The following is a 17366-nucleotide window of genomic DNA, read 5'->3' on the forward strand; positions in this document are numbered from 1 at the left end:
ATCAAAAGACATGGCATGCAAAAAGCATGCCACACTGCACTAATACTTGAAAACAAATGAGAGAAACTCAGATTTCACACCAGAGGATGGCAGAGCACGGAAGGCAAGAAGAGAAAAAGTAGTTACATGTTAATAAGAGAAAACTGACACACACAATTGATGTGCAGGAAAAATCAGGCCAGAATTCTGTATGCAGCACATGTATGTACCTTTCAAAAAGGAAAATAAAATAAGTAGATTTCAAATAGATAAAACCGAATACAATCTTTCATCAGCAAATGAAAATGAATTACTAAAGCATCTGAGCTAAAAAAAATACCAGTATGATACTCAAATGTAGTCATAATGAAAAGCAGTAGAAACAATAAAGATTAGTTAAGGGAAATTCTTTAAGAACCAAATGATTTTTAAAAAATTGAAAATTACAATCACATAGCATGAAGTTTGTAGTGCTTGATAATGAGATACACAGGACAACAGCGGCACTATGTGTATGTGTGTGTGTTTTAATGGGAACACTGTCATGGGGCATGATATAATGTGAATTCTACACAGACAACTCAAAAATGAACTCTCTTTTTTTGGCCAGTCCTGGGCCTTGGACTCAGGGCTTGAGCACCATCCCTGGCTTCTTCCTGCTCAAGGCTAGCACTCTGCCACCTGAGCCACAGCGCCCCTTCTGGCCATTTTCCATATATGTGGTGGTGGGGAATGGAACAGAGTCTTGCACTAGGCCATATTCCCAGCCCCAAAAATGAACTCTTAAAATCACCACTAAAAAGAGGCACGTAAAATGTCAAATTTCATAGACAAATTAATTACAATCTGGGCGATCAGGACAAAAAGTACAGAGTAAAAGCAAAGAAGTAACTGAAAACTGTAAGATGGTGGTCCTGAATTGATATACAAACTATGATCAAATTAAAAAGATTGAAGTATACACTAATGACAAAAATTAAACATAGAAGATAATGACACATAATCTAGAGATGAAAACTGTGTGCATATAAATGGTACAGGAAGACTGCAGCGGTTACATTATTATCAGACAATATGGATTTCCTGACAGAAAGTATTGCCAGAGATAATGATGAAAGGTAATTAGGGAAAAACTTAAATTCAAAAGGAGCATTTACTGATTATAAATTTGCATGCATCCAATGAAAGGAGCTTCACAAGAAGTGAAGCAGAGAGGGACAGAACCAAAGGGAGAAAAAGACAAACAACTACAGCTGGAAATACCTTTGTAAGTATTTGAAAGAAAACGACCCCCCCCCTCCCAAATCAATCAACAGGGATACGGAAGATTCGTGAAAAGCATCGAAGTCTACCTGACCCTACCTGGTCACATTTATATTTGACTACATAACTGCAGGATACTGCTTGTATGCCATATTCAAACAGACTGTGAAGCAAATAGCAAATTACAAATGACCCAAGTTGTACAAAACACTCTCTGAAAATAATAGCAGATCTGGAAAAGCCCCTTGTGTTTGAAAACTGACTGACTCAATTGAAATATCTTGTGGATCAAAGAAGAATTCATAATGGAAATTAGAAAATATTTTAACTTGAGGATAATGAAAATACATCCTATAAAAAAAATCTGTGCTACCACACTTTAAAGGAACTTATGGAATTGACTTATTTAGAAGAGGTGGGTAACTTTCTTCTCTTACATTTGGAGCAGAAAGAGAAATAAAGACCATCAACTCCCCATTGGGACTAGAAAGATGCCGGTCTGTGGTTCTGGCTGATAGGAAGGCTTATCTGGAGGCAAGGACTCCAACACAGGAGCAGGGAGAGACTGAACCCCTTTCGGAGATGGCAGGAAGCTCCTAGCATTTGTAGCCAAAGTCCCTGCACCAACCTCACCCATAGTCACCAGGAACTGTCACTGCAGGAAAATGTTGGCGCCTTCATTGCTCCAGCCACTGGGGTTTAGAATTCAGCAGCATCGCCACAGGACATGGCTCCTGCTTTCTTGCATTTTATAGACAACCTTCAAGCTTCTCTGGAGCCTTACTGCTGGAGTAGCCATGGGGGTCCACCTGTTCCACTCCCAGCCCCCTCCTCATTCCGATGAAGATCCTAAATCCCACAGGTAAGCCAGGAAAGCAGATGAGACTCTTGTTAGAACCGACGTAGAAGGATTACACAGACCCCACTTCCCAGCCCATCTTAGGGTATAAAAACCATTTGGTTCTTTCTTTACCCTGCTGTCCACAAATGCCCACTGTGTGTTTACATAGGCTCTGCACTCTTCCATGTGACTTCATCACATCCTAGCTTTCTAACAAGCAAGGAAGACATTCCTCCTCTCATCATCAGAGAAACCTAGGACCTAAAGATTTGCTTACCCGCCCCCCCCCCCCCCCCGTCCCGGGTTATTCCTGTCCTTCTAGAAGGCTCCACCAGTTACTCAGGAGGTTTCATCCATGTTCTGCACAGGCTCACAGTTGGTCCCCTGTCAAGGGCCTGCTGGGTTTGCTCCTGAGAAAAAGCGTCTCTCTCTCCTGGCTGAGGGATATTAAAGCCTGTGTTAAAGATCTGATCTGCACACAGCTCTGGATTCATCCAAGTAGGAAGGAGCTCAGGGCCTGTGCCAGCCTCCAAGAGTTCACCGCGCCCTTCATCCCAACACGCTAGCCTCACAACATCCCTGTGTCCAAGGGAAAGCCCATTTCTGGGCTTTCTGGTGAAACAGAGGCATACATTTAACTTCTGTTCAGCAGACTACATGGTGTAAGTGTCAACCATATAATTTCGGTAAGATTTGCAGTGACCACAAAGTCATACTAAACATTTTCCTTGTTAAAAAATATTGCTCATGACTTTTCCTCTCAAGGTAAGAATGTGCACCTTATATACAAAGCCTAGAGATATGAATGTAATTAAAACACATCCGTAACCTCACACAAACCCAGAGACACAAAATGAGTTTAAGTGGGCACACAGATCCCTAAAAACCTTTCAAATACCAGTGGGAAGCAATTTTCTGTAATTATTTGATAGTGATCAGGGCCAAGAATATTTCACCAAATAGCTTCTATTTCCATGATCAATAGAGTAATCTTCCTTGATACATTAAAAATAGCTGGTAATAGGTGAAAACAACTTCATGAGAGATGAGGCCGGTAATCTGTATTTTGAAAGTGAGGGTGTGTCTTATTACAAAGCCTTGCTATGATGTGGCCATTCAACTTCAAAGATCTCACTGAAGTATGACGCCAATCACCCATGCCACTTTATAGCTCCTTTTTTTTTTCAAACTTTTTCTTAGCATTCTCAAATAATTGTACAATGGGATCTCAATTAAACATGTCCAATTATGTGTCCAATCCATCTTGATCAATGTCACCCCTCCCCCGTTCTCCTTCCCCTCTCACCTCTCCATCCCCAGTGGTCTCCTCACATTTCCTAGCTCTGTTTCACATGTATACACTGTGCACTCCTCCCTCTCACCCCCTCCCCGAACCTCCACATCCTGGGCTCTGCGGAGCAGAATAACAGAATAAACAGAAATAGGTTAGATGAAAACGAGACTTTCATTATATGCACCTCATGATTGTCTCAACCTTTACTACTGTTGGCCAGTAATTGGTTGGCCAACCAATTGCCAAGCCTTTTGTAACTATTCTTTAATGAGTGACATAAAGTCATGAGAGGTATATTTTAACAACTGGAAGGTGAGAGGCCCTATGAGGCTTGGCAGCATGCTCAAGCTGACCCAGACATAAATAGTGAAGTCAGGATTTAGAGACAAAGCTCTGTGACTCTGCAAATCAAGACACTTTTATTGGGATCCACCTGAGCCCTTAGAAGCTTAGTTTTTAAAAAAAAAAATCTTTAAAAATCAGCATTCACTGAATGTCTTTTGCATAGAAAGTACTACAATAAGGACTTAAGGAATATCTGCTTTTAAAACCAGGGAAGAGATGCTATTTCCCTACACTTGAGGGAGTGCTACAGAAGACAAAGCAGAGGCAAGTACAGGAGGCGTCTCCAGCGCAGGGGGGGCTGGCACCGGCTCCACCTCACAGCCCAGCTCTGGGCATCTCAGTGTTTGCGAGTAACTCACTCCTGTGCCTATGCTGCCCAGGATGAGAAACTAGGCCACATTTACACATAGGTAAAGTCAAATTCTCTTTATTCTTTATTAGCAATCCACGGATAGTACAAAGGAGCTCACTGGGCTATTCGGTGGAGGTGTACTACTTTCCTCACCTCTATGATTATTCCCTTAACTTCCTAAAGGTCAGCTTTCAAAACAGCCATTATCATATCAGCAATATTGAAGGTGCAACCACACTGTGAAGGCAAACTATTCAGTGAAAATGTCCGCTGTCTGTATTAAAGGCAATCTCAATCTTTTCTTTTCTCCATGAGAAAGGAGAGGCAGACAGGACCCAGTTCTGTAGCACACATGGGTGGGACCCATAGCCACAGAGGCTGCTCTATCTGTGTCAGCAGGCAAAGGTCCAGAGAGCCAACCCTCTGTGAGAGAGACAGGAACAAGGAGGGCCCTTCCTGGGGACGGCCAACCTAAAGGGTATTAGTGAACTATTAGGAGACAGAATACAAATAATGACTAAGAATTTTTAAAACTGAGGGGAATTTAGAAATATATATGTATATACGTGTATATACATATATATGTATTTTTTTCTACTGAGTATTCTCTTCCTGTTAGCTAGGTTGTTTTGAACAATCTGTCCTTTGCATAGAAGTGGGAGAACTTTCGAGGTCTCATGGAGAGAAATCGCCTAATTATCTAGCTGTAAGAAGAGGCCCCCCGAGCACCTCAGGAAGAGAACACTCTTTCTGGAAGGATCAAATGTAATCTTCTATCAAGTACTATTCTAGCAGTAATCTATATCAAAATATGAAAAATGAAAGCAATCATTAAATGCCATAAAATTCCTACTCTATCATAGACTAATGTTTTATAAAATCTAGTGAAGACTTTAAAAGCTCAAAAATATGACACAAGGTTAGTTAAAATATTCTATCTGATAGACAGTGTGGTCAGTCTCCTAAATGCTCTCAATTCCTGCCCTCGATCATCAGGCACTAGCAAAAGTCTGCATGTGTGGCATGGCCCTCCTTGGGTAGCACTGGCATAATATTATCAATACTCTATTTTAAAATTTGTTGTTGAGACAAACTAATCCTTGATCAAACTTCATATTCTTGCTCATGAAATTCTGCAGGGTAGCTGTCCCTCAACACAGTAACACTGGGCATCATGCATGACTCTTGTGACTTTACCGAGCCTAGTGCACTAAAGGAGAGAGTCTGTGGATTCAGCTGTCTCTTGAAAAGACTATCCACCCTATAAGCACCCCACAAAGAACATACCACTTGTATTCATATTGATTAGCATTCAACCAAGATAGATATAAGGCACAATGGAGCAAGTGATATAATTCCTGACTGTGGAGCTACCTCTCAGCAGCAGTAGTCTCTGTCTCATTCTCTTTCTACATACACACACACACACACACACACACACACACACACACACACACACACCATTTTCTGTTTTGTTTTGGTCCATCATGGGACTAAGGGATCCTTCATGACCCAATTCTCTTGTACCAAGGACTACAGGAACATGACACCAAGCCCAGAAGTAACTCTTGTTTTAAGAAAATAATGCATGAGCTTTGGTGGAGATCGATTTTTGTTTTCCTTGCCTCATGGAAAATCAACTCTTGTTTTGAAGTTGGTCAATTATTGTAACAGTAATGACAACACCAAGAACAGTTATGGCAAACTGTTACACAAATGAGTCAATGGCCACAAAACCACCCTATATAGGAGTGCAGAGGTGATCTGGTATTTGAGTTTAGTTAACTATGTGAAAAAAAAAAAGGTATTTGGAGTCATTTCCTCTGAGTGAGTTTATACAAGGTATTTCTAGGCTATTATAGGATAAGGCTGTGGGATTTTAGAAGAAAATCCTCTCCTGGAAGAGCACATATATCTTCCTCTTGTTTTACTATTCCCTACTCTGTGTATGTCAGTAGGGACACAGAAATTGAAACTCATGACAAAAGAAGATCCCCTGTTTTGTGTGGTGTCAGGAACTGGAGAGTTGAAATAGTGCTATTTGTCTTCTTACAACTGGCTAGGGATTTATAAGGCAATGAGAAGTCTCCTGTCGTGAATTTTGGAATAATTTCTCAGTGATCAACATCTCAGGGTCAGAGGGGGCACAGGGGAAATTTCCATGGTTAGCAAGTCAAAAAGTAACTTGCATAGGAAAAAATATTATCTGGTTTCAAGAGGAAAAATAAATATCTTCCTAAATATAAAGGTTTCCCTTTTATTTTATAGAGAGAAATTACTATAGCATGAATATATTCAATTTAATATCCTAAGAGAAGTTAGAAATGCAACAAGGACCAGAAAATGAAAATGTACAGTGGGGAAACATTTTTCCTAGTGCTAGAGCTAGCTCTACAGTGTGGTGGAAGTCAGGTAGGTATTTTTAGCCACACTGATGTGTCTACAATTTCATTTTCACTAACAGAAAAGTCCCTATCATCTACAAGCCATACATTTGCTTGAGATCAATCAGAGCAGCGTGAGGTGATTTGGGTCCAGAACGGGCTCCCAAGGTTCTGTCCCAGACAGTGACACTGTTGGGTAGAGTCTTTCATAGGTTTTATGACCTGGGGCAATCCTGCCAAAGGGTTGTGGGGCCCTGATCTCTCTGGCTCTTGTTCCCAGGCACAAGGTGAAAGGTGTTCCCCACTGTGCACCCCTGCCATGCTGTGCTTCCTCACGGCAGGCCTGGAGCCCCTGGGACCTACCTACCACTCAGAGGATTCTCCAAACTAAACCTCGAGACCCAAACTAAGCCTATCCTTTTTGAAAGTGGATGATTTCAGGTATTTTCAGTAAAAAAAAAAAACACCAAACAAAACAAACAAAAAAACCCCAACAACTACCTCATGAAGCCACACGGGAACTGGATCACTGAATCACACACTGAAATAGAGCAAAAGACTACTGCTGCTTACATGAGGTAGCCTCCCTCCCACCCCCAGACTCCCCCAATCAAAAGAAAAAGTCTGGCTCTCATGGAGGTGAGAGCACTGGCTAGAGGGAAAGAGAATTTGCCCAGGTACAGGTGTCTGCCTCAATCTGAGCCTGAAGCAGAGAATTCTCCAGTGTACTCTGAGAATATTTCACCACAAATAAAAATCAACAGATAGCCATCACTGGGGTGGGGGTAGGAATAATTCCTCTGGGGTATCTCTTTCTAGTCCTCCCTCCTGCCCCTAGAAGCCAAGGGCAGAAGAAGGACTGAAACAAGTGTGGAGACACTCCGGAAGTGATGTAATCAGACATCCTCAGAGCATTTCTGAGTTACATGGGCAGCAAGTGTGATGGGAAGAAATCAAACCTCAGGTAGGCACATAGTAGGGCCTTGTAGCCCTCGCCTAGCATGCACTAAGCCTAGATTTGACCCTGATCCAAAGGAAGAAAGAAAAGGAAAGGAGGGAAGAAACAGAGGGAATAAAGAAGCTAGAGAGAGGAGGGAGGAAAGGGAAAACAAAGACAGATAGACAGAAGGAAAGACAGGAAGATGAAAGGAAGGAAAAGAAAGGAAAGAAGGAAGTGAGGGAGGGAGGGAAGAAAGAGAAAGAGAGAAGAGGGAGCTCTTGAGGGAGGGAGGAAAAAAGAGAGAAGGATAGGGAAGAAGGAAAGAGAAGAAGAAAGGAGAGAATCTCAGTTAAATTAATGACCAGATTTAGTTGCTGATTTGAGTGTTCCTACACACTCAGAGAGTTGGCAGAAAAAGAAAACACATTTAGATGCTTAGGTATTATCAATTAAAATATGTGTTGTGTATAATAATCAATGCGTTGATCTTTTTAATGGACACCTACAAATACAGAGCAAGGAAAAAACCCTTATGGTTGGAATTATTCAAAAGCCATTTGTAACTTGTAAAAATATTTGTAAGTTATAGGAAATAGTGAAAAGGTTAGATAAGATTTTTAGCACATAAAGAGAAATTACAGAGTTTATCAAACAGAATGCAATAAAGAATGGATAGATGAAAGGAAGGAGAGAAATAGGGACTAAAAGAAGAATCAAGAAAGAGAAAGAGGGCTGGGGATATGGCCTAGTGGCAAGAGTGCCTGCCTCGGATACACGAGGCCCTAGGTTCGATTCCCCAGCACCACATATACAGAAAACGGCCAGAAGTGGCGCTGTGGCTCAAGTGGCAGAGTGCTAGCCTTGAGCGGGAAGAAGCCATGGACAGTGCTCAGGCCCTGAGTCCAAGGCCCAGGACTGGCAAAAAAAAAAAAAAAAGAAAGAGAAAGAGATAGTGAAAGAGAGTAAGGGGAAGGGAGAGGGAGAATGAATATGAAAACTCCTTTCAATAAATTTATCAGCAGATTAGGTACAACAGGGAAATTAATTGGTGACCTTAAAGGCTAAACAAATTAAAATATAAAATTAAAATATAAAATAGATCAGAGAATCCAAAACTTGCAGCAACTCAGAGCCTGATACAAATGACTGAGACAGAGAGAGGGAGAGAGAGAGAGAGAGAGAGAGGAGAGAGAGAGAGGAAAGATAAATGCCTAGCGATGCAACAGGAGAGCTGTTGTTTTCTGGAATCAGGAAAGAAAATGAATCACAGATCCAATAGTCTTGGAGAACAGCATGAAGGATAAATGCAGAGAAAAATAGACCTATGCATCTGTTTCCATCTGTTTTGTGCTGCTGAAACAGAATACTTGAGAATGTGCGATTTATAATGGCAGAAGGGGATTGGCTTTCGATTCCGGAGGCTGGAAGTCTGACACGAAGGTGCCCAGTATGATGAAAGGAGCACTCTGTCTTCTCATGGTGGAGAGTGGGAGAGAATCTGCTGCATGAGCCCTCACCATAGGCTTGGTCTGGTGACTGCTGTGCATCTCCAGGTCCCCCATCCCCATCTTTTGCTCTTGGGGAGAACATCACCTGCAGAAGAATCCTGGGACAAATCCTTCCATAGCAATTACCACAGGAAAGTCAAGTCCACAAGGGAGACATATTTGTAATGCACTCACAGGCAAAACAAATATAGGATTCTAGGCTGCCAATAGATATCTTCTAAAACAAAAGTAAAATGAAGATATTTTCGAACAAATAAGTGAGAGAATTCACTGTACAACACTTACATCTGAAGGACTGTTAAAAACATGCTCATCAAGTACAAAGTATACGAGCCAGATATGTGTTTCCAAGTGCACAAAAACTGAAAAAGGAGAATGATATAAAATATTATTTTAGATTTCCCTATATAACAGTTGTTGAAGGTCTAATGCTAATATAGTAATAATAAAAGATGGATTTTATAGCCTACAGATATTACTTAAAAATGAAATATATGCTGTCACATATAAGTCTGTGAGCACCCACTAGCAATACAAGTGTAAACAATAAAAAGAAAGCAAGCTAAGATGGTATTCTAAAAATTATTAATTCATGAAAAACAATAATCACAGAAAAAAGATAAAAGTTAAACAGCAGATGGTCCCACTAGGAAAATATAACAAGATAATTATAATAATACTGCAGGTTTAAATGCTACTAAAATGATAACTAAATTAAATATGATCTAAAACATACAAAAGTTGGACAAATTCACTGAAAGTATGGCACAAGTAGATTGCACGTAAAAAAGTGAAAACGTTGTATAAGATGCTAAGGAAACTGGAAAAACCATGTCAGCATCAGATAAAGTTGACTTTAAGAAATAAAGATGGGAAAATGCATCACGAAAAGCTGGGCTGCATATCATCCCCAGTGATAGAGCTTCAACATGTAAAATGGAGAACTGAACTGAACTAAGAAAGAAAAAGAAAAGTCTATATTTACAGGGAAATCAGAATTCTCTTCCCAGAAAGTCACACAAAAATAGGATCTACAAATAAGTGTACCAGCTATCAATTAGATCTACTTTATGGGAATAGACTGTTTCCAGTAATGAGAATGGCATCCAGGCACAGCCCTCTGATGTGTGAGGTGCTCTGTGCAAGAAGCCCAGCTCAACACCGGAAGCATGTGCTCAGACCGCAATGGCAGCTCAAGCTAGAAATCATCAGAGGGGAAAGGAAAATCGAATCTGGCTATTCTTCAAAAACTGAGAGAAAAAAATAGCAAGCCTTTTGAATAAATACAAAAATGTAGCATTTCAAAAATTGTGAATGCAGAGAATGAGATCTTAAGAGGTAAATTAATAGGATCAACTGCTTATATAAAAGAATAAAGTAAAAATTCATCATTTAAATTGCTTTGCTTTTGGGGGGGGGGGGAAACAGGAGCTTAAACTCAGAGTCCCAAGGTTCTTGCTAAGCTTTATTGCTCATGGCTGGTGCTCTACCACTTGAGCCACAGCTCCACTTCTGGCTTTTTGTTGGAGAATTAGAGATGAGCCTCAGACTTTTCTGTCCAGGAAGCCTTTGAATTGAGATCCTCCACGCTTTCAGATTCTTGAGAAGCTATGATTACCTGTGGGAGCCAGAGTCTGGCTGGGTGCTTGTTTGTTTGTTTTTGAGATGGGATTTGCTGGGCTGCCCAGGCTGGCCTCTGTCTCCTGCTCCTGAGTTGACATGATCCTCCTCCTGCTTCAGTTTCCTGAAGAGCTAGGTATGACCATGGATGAGGGAAGAGATGACCAGATATAATTAAGACAGAAGAAATCAGTAAAGTATAAAAAAGAAATTATAGATGAATCAATGAAATAAAACCAGGGGTCAAAGAACAGAGAGATCTTTGCCTCAAAGCAGCCAGGGTGAGAAAGAGAAGATAATAACAAGATCCCCCAGGAGAGAGTAGACCCTCCAAATTCACTCTGATGGAGGGAGCAGCCAATGATACCACTGTATTCTAGTTATAACAAATAACAAATGCATGCAAAACTGTCCAACTTCTGATAGATACAAACTTAGTGAAGCACAACTAAGTGACGTGATCATAGCTGTATCTAGCAGTATAGTAACTGAAGCTGTAGTTAACAATCTTTCCACAAAAATATACTCCAGGACAGATAGCTCTGCTGCTTAATTCTATCAACTGCTTGAAGAAATAACTGTAGAATCTAACAACAACAAATTCTTCCAGAATATAAGATCAGAGGAAACAAGTCACAATTCATTTTATGAGGCAAGAGCTGCACTGTTATAAAAATCAGACTAAGATAAAAGAAGATGAGTATCACATGTTAATATAGACACAACATTCTTCAATAATGCAATAACAAATCTAATCCATCAGGAAGTTCCCTGAATAATAAATACATCATCACAAAGCAGGATCTACTCCAGCTATACCAAGTTTCAACACACAAAAATAACCAAATAAATGGAACAGATCAACAGACTCAGAAGAAAATACCCATGAGCATCTCAAAAGATGAAGGAAAATGTCAGAAAAATTAATCTGATTTGGTGACAAAAACTCTCAGAAGACTAGTAATAGAAGAGATTTTCTGAAACAAGACAAGAAAGGACAAACCAACAGGCCGGGTTTAGTGCTCTGGGTGAGGCCCTAGATTTCACCCCAACAAAGGAAAGGAAGGGGAAGAGAGGATGCAGAAGGGGAGTAGAGGAGAGGGAAGAGAAGGGGATAAGAAAGAGAAGGAGAGGGGAGGGAGGGAGAGCAAAGGGAAGGGAATGGAGAACAGTGAGAAAAAAGGAAAGAGAAGAGGGGAAAGGGGGAAAAGAAATGGGGAACGATGGGGAAGGAGGGAAGAAGGATGGGTGAGTGTGAAGGGAGAAAGGGGGTGGGAAGCAAGAATAGAAAAGTGACACAGTATACAGCCTGATTCTACTTAATAGTGAATGTTTGAAGGGTTTGCCCAAAGTTTGGAAGAAAACCAAGGAAATTCAATCTTTCACATGTCCAATTATGATTGAGGCAGTACAATAAGAATGCTTTCCATAAATAAATAATAGAGTACTCACAAGGATCTAGAATACATGAATAGATGAGGTGAATTTTCTGTCTTAAAAAAATAAGTTCTAAGCAAATGTGGACGCTCACTGCTTGTGACCCAGCTATCTGTGATGCACACATAGAGGATGGTGGCCCAGGCGGCTCTGGGGGAAAGTGAGACCCTACCTACCCTACTTGAAAAATGAAGAAAGGTCCAAGGGATTGTCTCAAATGTTAGTGTGCTTGGTGCCCTTGAATTCAAAACCTGGGAAAGACAGATAGAGACAGAGATGGAAACCGAGGAGGAGACAGGAAGGAGGAAGAGGAGGTGGAAGAGGCAAAGGACGACAGGAGAAGCAGAGGAGGAGAGAAGAAAGAGTTCTACTCATATTAACATGAAATGTTTATGAGTAAATGAGAGGAAAATCCTGTGTGATGCATATATACTGAAATATGTTAAAAGCTGAGAAAAATTAATAAAGAGGTAAACAAATGAAGAGAATTATCTTGTTCACAAAACTTAAGTGATGTTGATCTACAAAATCGTCTATAAATGCATTGCAATCCCTTTAAAGATCTGTCTGATTATAAAGTATGGAAGAGATGGGCTAAACAATTTTGGAAAAAACAAAGTTAGTAGGATCAAATCACTTCATTACAAAAACACCAATAAATCACCTCATTTAAACTCCTTCTAGACCCATGCTAATCAACAAAACATGATCCAAACACAAGATTAGCAGAACACAGTAAATAACTGAAAAATTGATTCTGATGTGTATGGTCTATGCTTTTTGACAAACTTGTGAAAATATTTTGTGGCTTTGGCCACAAAACGTTTCCCACAGATGATATTAAAATGATCAAATATCATGTTCCCCCACAAACACCTCCCCAAAAGAAAAAAGGAAGTATTGATACCTAATGCTACATGAAATTCTTTGTATTTATTTACTTGTTCATGGGTTTATTTAATAGTCCTGGTATCAAAACTATACTCTTACATATTTTATACCAAAGACTCCTAGACTGACCCACACCCCCAACTGTAAAGCTTACTGTAAATTAAGCATAATCTACAACATAGGTGTTAAACAGTAAGTTTTAGAGACAGAAAAAAGTCATTGAAACTTTAAGTTAGGGAAAATTTTGATAGAGAAGTCAAATTACACATAAAACTTGGAGACATTTTGTGAACTTCATCTCATTGTGAAATCACATTTTCACTTTGAATGATACTGAAATTAAGATGACACCAAATACACACACTATGACACTGTATTTATATAAACATGTCAATGAAAGATTTGATACAAAAAAATTCTTGCAAACAGAAGATTAGACGACTCAGTAAAAATAGATAAATTATTTGGATATTCATTTTGTCAGATAATATATGCCAGTGCAAATATGCATATGAAAAGATGCTCAACAAAACTTGTCATAAAGAAATTTTGCAGGAAAACCACAATTAAGCAAATGCATATTATTGTGGCACACATCTAAAAGGCCAATCCTCATGAAAGCATATACAAATACAGAATACCTAAGAATACAAAATGGCAAAAAAACCCCAACAACCATCTTAGCAAAGATTTATCAGTTCCTTATACACTTACACGCACTTTCCATAAGATTCAACACCCTCACACCTACTTACTCCCAATGCAAGTCAAAGGACAACCCCCCCCCCCCAACACACACACACAAGGGCTGGAAAATGTGCAGCCATTTTCCCCCAACACCCCCCAAACTAGCAGTGACCTAAAGATGGATCTGTTGGTGAGTGAATACTGCTTGGGCTAAATGCAATCAGTGGAAGATCTTCTTCGGCCAAAGGAACAGATTCTGATACCTCCAAATTTCCACAAGCTGAACTCAAAAGCATCATGCAGGGGGGAAGGAGCTAGAGACAAGCTAGCGCTTACCTTGAGACCTCTAGACAGTGACACTATTTATTCTGTCAGATGTCAGAGGGCGGGGCGGCGGCTGAGGGACAGAACCAGGGTGGTTTTCAAAGAATACAGGGAAAATCTTTAGAGGTGAAATAAATCTCACTCTGGTAGAAAGAACGTGAGTATACAATCCTCAAACCCTACTGAACTTCATACTTAAGAGTCTTCTCAACATAACTACTTATAATTCTTCACCTATAGTAATAATGACATTGCATAATAGTTAGGCAAGTTCATCAAAGCCTTTGAAGGTAGAAAATGTGGAATTTTTGTTACAACTCCAAAGAACAGAGTTTGTAAAAAGCTGAGAGTGAACTAGAAATAGTAAGTTAACTGGCATTGAGAAAGAAGGCAGGATGTGATAAGCCATCTTGCTATATGACTGCCTTCAGGTTGTTCTGAGAAGATCTGTACATTTTAAATGCCCCCCTCGGAATCTATGGAAATACAGAAGCTTTTAAGCCAGCTTGAGTCACTTAAATTGACTGCGAGGAAAACAGGTAATTGAAATGAAGAAGAATATGAGCTGAAAACCCATTAAAGGCTTTTAAAATCACATTTTTGGGGTAAAAGTTCTTCGATGATTTTTTTTGCCTCTTGACTAAGAATCTCACAACAAAACTAAAACAAGGAACAAATATGGAAATGTCTTAGTATTTATAGGTAATAATTTTGTAATGACTGAAAAAATTCTTACAGAATTTAGAAATTACAATGAAATTGTGAATAACATCAAATATACATCTCTCTCTTTAGAAATTTGCTAAGATATAACACAACATGGAAATGTGTATCAAGATATCCTTAAATTAAAAAGCACCGATGCACAAAGTGCAAATTGATCATGTCAAAAACATAAAAATTAAAAATACATCCAAAAGAAATGTAGGTTATACATATATGGTGACTATTTTTAAGACCGCTGGTATTGTGGATATATCTTTATTTCACATATTTTTGTGAGGTATCATTTTTGCATGAAAAAATGTATTTCTGAAGATCTTGTGCATGCCTGGTTTTGTCTCTCTCTCTCCATCTCTCTTGGTCTTTCTTTTGGTCTCTCTCCATCTCTCTCCATCTCTCTCTGTCTCTCTCTCTGTGTCTCTCTCTCTGTCTCTGTCTCTGTCTCTCTGTCTCTCTCTCTCTCATTGGTTGTGGGGTTTGAACTCTGGGCCTGGGTGCTGTCCCTGAGCTCCTCAGCTCAAGGTTAGTGCTCTACCACTTGAGCCACAGTGCCACTTCCAGTTTTCTGATGGCTAACTGGAGATAGGGTCTCACAGACTTTTCTGCCCAGGCTGGCTTTGGACTGTGATCCTCAGATCTCAGCCTCCTGAGTAGCTAGGATTATAGGCATGAGCCACCAGTGCCTGGCTTCTCATTTGGTTTCTGAGTCAAGAAGGGTTAACATCTGATGTTAGGTCAAAGCTCTGGGCTTGAGCAGCAAAATGGAGCCCTGATGAGATGCCCCTTATTCAGGCACAGGCCTCTCCTAGGCCTCTCCTAGGAAGCAACGCCACTCAGACAAAAGATCCTGGACATCCTGACCAGCAAACTTTGAATCTCAAGCCGCAAGCTGACCACTTCTTGGCACAAAATTTTTAAAAATACAGCATTTTGTTCAGATGCCATGAATTAAAGCCAGGGGGAACCTCACATATTAAGGACCTTGGAGCAGGTGGCAGCAGAAATCACAGGTTGTCCCGATTATGATGGGAAGATAATAGAACCCGCTTTGCCCCCGTGAGAAATTTCCTTCATCCACGATAGGATCTTCACTCCTCTCACTCCGAACTGTGCCCCTCTCAGTCACTCATCCGAGGCTCTCACCAGCTGTGGGGCTCTCCTCAAGGATGAGACATAATAATTACCGTTTTGTGACCTCTAGCTCCAAGTACAAACCGACCAGAGGGGAAAACCCAACCTCATTACCCAAAGAAAGGTTAGAAAAATAATACCACATTTAAGTATCAAAAGTAACCTGATATTAACTTAACATTTGGATTAAATATATTAAGATGTCCAGAACAGTGCTATTAAAAAAAAACCTATTTTATGTATAGATGCAGGAGCACGTGTGTTATTATCAAGGAAGCTTTCAGATTTCTTTTTAAGGGAGAGATTTAGAATTGGTAATAGGTGTGGAGTGGCCTAAGAAGTGCTTTGCCAACTCATAACTCCTCATGGAAACAAAGCATTTTCTAGGGCAAAGAATGGAAGGCTGACTTGGAGCATGCCCTGCCCTCATCACCCTGAACCTACCTACCACCCTGCACCACTACCCTGCACCCACTACCCTGCCTTCACGAGCCATTCCATGGGGGCTCACACCAAGTGACATATTGATGCCTAACGAAGTCCAAATTCACACAAGTTTATGACAACTCTTTTGTGGTTATAATTTCAGTCAATTTCCAATTATTTTTTTTCTATTTGATATCAAGTAAACACTCTAACAGAAATTTCCACAGGAATAAGAGAAGCGGTCACTTGTGACACCAGATAATCATAGCCCAAAGCTACATTGCTACATTTAGAATAAACAACCCGATTAAAACCAAATATGCAATTTACTCATTTGTAAATATCAGAGACAGCATTTGTTTCAAGGCTTATCTAGAAATCTAATGGTGGAAATTGTAAATACTCAAAAAGGCCATTCTGTATGTACAGATGAATTTTAGTACGTTAATTTGGTTTCTCTACAATGAATATTATGCGCTTCCAAAACTATGAAAAATAACTTGCCATTTAGATAATGAAGACTGCTAATTTCTCTAAATGCGTGGTGGCAAAGAAACTTTTAATGATGGCTCAAATGTTCTGAGTCCTTCCAATGTGCCCAGTAGTTTAAACATTGCATATGTCATATAATTATCCAGTGTTTTGATGTGAAAATTGAACTACAAATAGATGAATCAGCTTGATTGGGATGACTGAGAAGAACCGGAGCCAAACTTGGAACTGGAGTCATCTGATCCCCGAGTCCTTGCCAATGACCCTCTATTAAACTAAATCGCTTCTCATGGACATTAAGGAGAAAGAAGCCATAATAATTTAACCGTATTTGGATGGGTGGCTGGGTGATTCTCCAGTGGTTTTCTCTGCCCTTGGGGCGCATCCCTCCATGTGGCCTATGTTCAAGGTTCTGTACTTCAGGACACCTGAAGGAACCTCAGGGTGCTCAGGACATCCATGCTCCAACATCGGAACTGTCATTCCTCCCAGGAGTGCTGGTTCCTTTCTCTGAAGATGAAATTAAACACCAACAGGTGCACTGTCTGCTAGAGGCCACCAGGAGACAAAAGTCATAGGATCTGTGTGTGTGTCTACTAACACACAGGCACAGATGTGTCTATGTGTCTGTGTACAGCAGCGCCACATGGGTTTCCACATGACACATCTGTATGCCCTCGCTGCTATCATGAGCATCCGTCGTTCTCATTGTTTAACTCCAGTATCCAC

The sequence above is a fragment of the Perognathus longimembris genome, chromosome 25, assembly GCF_023159225.1.
Source record: "Perognathus longimembris pacificus isolate PPM17 chromosome 25, ASM2315922v1, whole genome shotgun sequence".
NCBI classification, from domain to species: Eukaryota; Metazoa; Chordata; class Mammalia; order Rodentia; family Heteromyidae; genus Perognathus; species Perognathus longimembris.